A 5,022-nucleotide genomic window follows, 5' to 3' on the forward strand; every position below is an offset into this window, starting at 1 on the left:
GCTCACATTCTGAAGAAACCCCCCAGCTGAGATCCAGCTTTCAACCAAATGGATAAACATTGGTAATATTTTTATCTGGTTAAGGAAGCATTGATATAAATTTCCATAGAGGAAAAGATAAAGCTCTGAATCTTTGCTTGTCTCTCTCTTGTCATCACAAAACCAATTCTCCTTCCAAGTCTGGGGGAACCAAGGCTGTGCTGCCACCTCTGTGTGCAACAGGCCCAGGATCTCACAGGTGGCTGTGGAGGTGTTTTGCTGTTTTACTTTCCCTGAGCTCAGTTAAAATGATGGTTTGTGATGATATTGTCCTTTCCATCCCAGACTTAGCATTCAAGGACTGTGCTGAAGGACTTGCCTCTGAACCAGGGAGATATAGAGAGCCAAAAAAATGGTGAATACAATAGCAGATGGTTTATGTCAGCTTGACAGCATTGTTTTTGGCCAGCACCCAAAGCTGCAAACTTCTGAGCTGGAAGTTTGAGCTGTTGTTTGAAGTTGGGAGAGGAGGCTCAGGAATGCTCCAGAGCTGATCCACACAGCTCTCCACGAGGTCAGAACAGTGCTCCAGGCAGGTCAGGGCCAGAAAAAGGTGAAGAACAACTCAACAAAGCAAAATCTAGTCACCCAAAGTGATGGGAGTGATTCTGAAAATTAAATTATGGTATGAAAAAAAATGGAGTGGGCTGGTCATGCAGAAATGCCCTGAGAACTTCATTTGCACAGGTCTTTTGAGGCAGGATGGTGAGAGACTCCAGCTCTCATCACACTTTTGCAGAGATGATTTGCCCTTGCTCCCAAAGGATTAAAGTACTTCAGACAGGCAACAAGTGTGAGTTGCTGGGGTTAGAAGTTTTTACAAGCACAGCCGCGAGCGCGTTAGAGCATTATGATTTATTGATGACCTGTCTGATGGAGACCTGAAATTCTGACATTTCAGCTTGCCACAAATATAAAAACTAAACCCAGAATGCTCAAAAAGAACATAGGTCAAGGGAAAACAACCCCCTTTTCCAGCTGTCTGCACGGGCAGGTCTTGTAAAGGCATTAAAAGGTTCTGAATCAGGCCCATGCCAGCAATTCAGATTTACTGGTGGTTGTTACTGCAGCTGAGACAAACACAGCCTGGCTTTACTGGGTTTTGCACATTTTTCATGCACAGACTGAAAAATGTCCCTGAAATTCCTCAGCTGCCACAGGAGCACCATCTCTCCCTTCCCTACAGACAAACAAGGCCATTAGAAACTAATGGGGCCTTCAGGAACTGGAGATTCCCCCCATCCTCCATGTGCTCCCTCATCCCCCCCAGAGGGGTTTTTCTCTGCTCTGCAAATTCATAATGCCCTTGTAAATGACATTTTGCAGCGCAGCTGAAGCAAGCTACCTCAAGGAAAAGTGAAGACAGAAAACAGGATTTAATTTTCTTTTCCTTGTGCAAGTCCATCAGAGCGGTCCAGCAGAAACCTGGGAAATGAGGATCCATCAGGTTCCCCAGACAGGAGGAACTTTGAAGGTACCTTTTAATTGTCCTTCTGTGAGCTCCATGTTGCAGCCTGGGCTGGACAAATTCTTGATTTAAATTACGTGGGATTAAGAGTCTTGTGAATTATGTTGTCAAAAGACGAAGAAATTTTATGTTATCCACAGAATATTGTAGTTTTTAACTTAGGAACTGATGGCCTTAATCATAGACTGCTGGTCATCTCTAAGTGGACCTTCGGCCCTTCTTTTGACTGTTAGATAAAACTAATACTGAATTTGGAATACCTTGGGCAGTCTCCAAGGATTCCTTGGAATCGTGGTGTCCAAAAGATTCAGTTTCCAGGTCCTTTTCTGGGATACAGGTAGCCACATCCTCTGCAGAGAAGGGAGTTTCCCTTTCTGCCATGTTTGATCTTTGTCCTTCGACGGTGCATGGTACCAGAGGGGGATTATCCTCCACTTAAATTCTCCCCCAGAACTTTTTTATCAGGATGGATGGTAAAACTATAGAGAAGAAATCCAGGTTCAAGGAATACATACAGAAGGACAGTGGTTAATCTCAAATGTATGAGCAAAGTGGAAAATTAGGAATTTTTCTTCAATTCTGAGACCCTCCATTGCTGAATTATCTCATAAAAACCTCTTCAAAACTGAGGTCTGTCCAGAAGCTTCACTGAAGATGGATGGACCAAAAAAGGCCTGAACTATAATTCTGATTAAATATCTCTGCTTAATCCTTAAATCTCAGTGTTTGTGTCTGATTAGAAAAATTCAATTTTCTAAATTCTTGTGAGAATTCCAAATTTCAAAATCCTCTATTCCAAAATATTTTTTTCTGCTGCTCTATTGATTTCATCTACTATTTCACTGAATTTTACCTATCTTTTTAGTTTTTTTGGAAGTGCTTTAGGGTATAAATAAATAACAAGGCACTTGGGATTTTAAGATTTTCATATCTTCCATTCCAGGTATTGTTTTGCTCCCATTTCCTCCCCTGCAGCATTTGAGGGCTCATGTAAAACACAGCCAACATGATTCTATTCATTTTCATTTTTCTTTCCTTCCTTTTTTTTTTTTAAGAGATCAGTGAGTCAGGGAGCTTTTAACAAACATCTGCTTAAATTTATCATGTATACAACTCACCAGGAGCTGAGCAGCATTTCTTCCTTCCAGGCTGCAGTGAAATCCATTGTTTTCCCAGGGAAGCAAAACGGTATTAAAGTTCCTAACTGGGCCCAATATCAGCTTTGAGCAAGATAATCTCCAAACCTTTCTCCAAAGTCCATTCTAGAGCTTGATTTGTACTTCACTCCTCTCTGGTGAGCAGTGAGGTTCTGAACTCTGAGCTAATACCAATTAAGAGGCATGGTCATCAGGGGAGCAAAGAATTAAAAACGAATTGAGCTTTTCCAAGCAGCAATTTTTTCTTGGGTGAACCAGAAGAAGCCAATCTTGTCTTCCACTGCTCAGTAAGAGACCCCCCCTAAAATTCAGAGACACAAATCAGTAAAATTAACATTTGCAGGTCCCCAGCATAAATGCAACATTATTGTTTTCAATTTCAAGTGTAAATAAAGAACAAATTAGCTCTGACTGTTTGAAAGAGGAATGTGTCTGGAATTGTTGCCATTGCCAGGGTTTATTGACCCGTGCTCTGGAGCTGGAGTGGGAAACGACTGCTCAGGCTGTTACAGTAAGTTCAACACTGCAGGATTTGGGAATTCATTGTGTTTCAATTAATTCCAGCTCTGTAAAAACCTCTTTTCTTGTTTGCTTTATCCTTTTCTTCTTATTTTTTATTTTTATCATGGGCCAACAATTAATTTTTTAATCAAGATTCAGATAGAGCGTCATTACTGCTTCAGGTCTAATAATGAGCATTCTGTGATTCCCAGGGAAAGTGGTGTTTGCTTGGCTTTTTGTTCTTTCCCATTCACACTTGCCAGGTTAATATTGTGTTTGCAGATTTGCATTTGGACCATATTAGTGTGCAATCTTGAAGTTAAAGACCCAGAATATTTTGAATTCCAGTAATCCTCAACACAATAGGCTTTCTCCTCTACTTTAACTAATTATCTCTGTGCAGCACTCCAGGTGAATTTCAACACAAGCACTCTAATAATGGAATTAAAAATGTATAAAGGAATTAAAAAATGAATTTAAAGTATATCCTGCAAAGAACTTTCAAACCTGGACTAAATTAAATGACGAGACTTAAGTCCCTCTGTTTTAAAGGATCTGCAGGTGGTAGATTAGGAATGCTGGGGTACCACCAGGACCTCATGCAAAACAACATAAACTCCAAGCTGAGCAGGAATAAGGGAATTTTCCAATCTCCTGGGTCTCATTCCCTCAAAGGCCACCTGTATTTGCAAATAGAAATGTTTTGCCAAAAAAGTCTTGCAACCAACAACAACATTCCCTAATTAACAAGCACTTGAAGGTGGTAAGGGAGAAGCCGAGCTCCTGGTCTGTGGAAGCTGTCCCTGCCCACGGAAGAAGAGGAGTTGTAAGGTCCCTTCCAAACCAAACCATTCCATGATTCCTTTATTCTGATTCCTGGAGCTGTGAGTGAGTCCTGGGGCAGGCAGGATTGCTGATGTTTTGCCCAAGTTTTGGGGGGATTTGGGGTGTGTTCAGCCAGGACCTGCTGAGCGAGGCTGTCTCTCATGCAGCCAGCAGGATGCAGAGCTCCATGAGGGCAGCACCACCAAATCCAGCCCTGTCCATCCCTCCCATCATTCCAGCTCTCCTCCACACATGCCCCAAGCTGGAGCAAAAGCATCGACCATAAAATCATCAAATCATTAAGGTTGGAAAAGGCCTCCAAGACTCCTTAAGTCCAACCTTTGCCTTAATCCCCCCCTGCCCACTAAACCATATCACCAAAATACTCAACTCAACGAGCCATTCCCTTAGGAGATGGATTTGATGATCCTGGTAGGGTCCTTTTCCACACAGAATCCTCTGTGATCTGTGACTTACTCTTCTTTTAACACTCCCAGGGATGATCACTCCACCTCTGCCCTGCGGAGACTCCTCCAAAGCTTAGCCAGTCCTCCAGTGAAGAAATGCAGCTTTAGTTCATCCTGCCCTCTTCTCCCTTGGATTCCCAGAGGGAGCCCAGGCCCATCTCCAGCAGCCCTGGAGCTGCAGAGGAAAACTCCCCCCTTGTGCAGGATCCCTGCTCCAGCAGAGCCACAGCTGGCACTGCAGGAGGGCTGAGCCCCCATGGGATGGGGCTGTGCCACCCCCCTGGCACACAGGGGGACAGCTCCAACAACTCTGGCAGAGTTGTTTTGTACTACTGCATTTTTATTTTATTTTTATTTTTTCCCTAATAAAGAATGGTTATTCCTACTCCCATATCTGTGCCTGAGAGCCCCTTAATTTCAAATTTATAATAATTCAGAGGGAGGGGGTTTACATTTTCCATTTCAGGGGAGGCTCCTGCCTTCCTTAGCAGACACCTGGCTGTTCAAACCAAGACACATCTCTACAGACTTGCAGGCAATTTTCAGGAGCCAAGGCAGCCCTGGC

This window comes from Molothrus ater, chromosome 10 (genome assembly GCF_012460135.2).
Source record: "Molothrus ater isolate BHLD 08-10-18 breed brown headed cowbird chromosome 10, BPBGC_Mater_1.1, whole genome shotgun sequence".
Lineage (NCBI taxonomy): Eukaryota > Metazoa > Chordata > Aves > Passeriformes > Icteridae > Molothrus > Molothrus ater.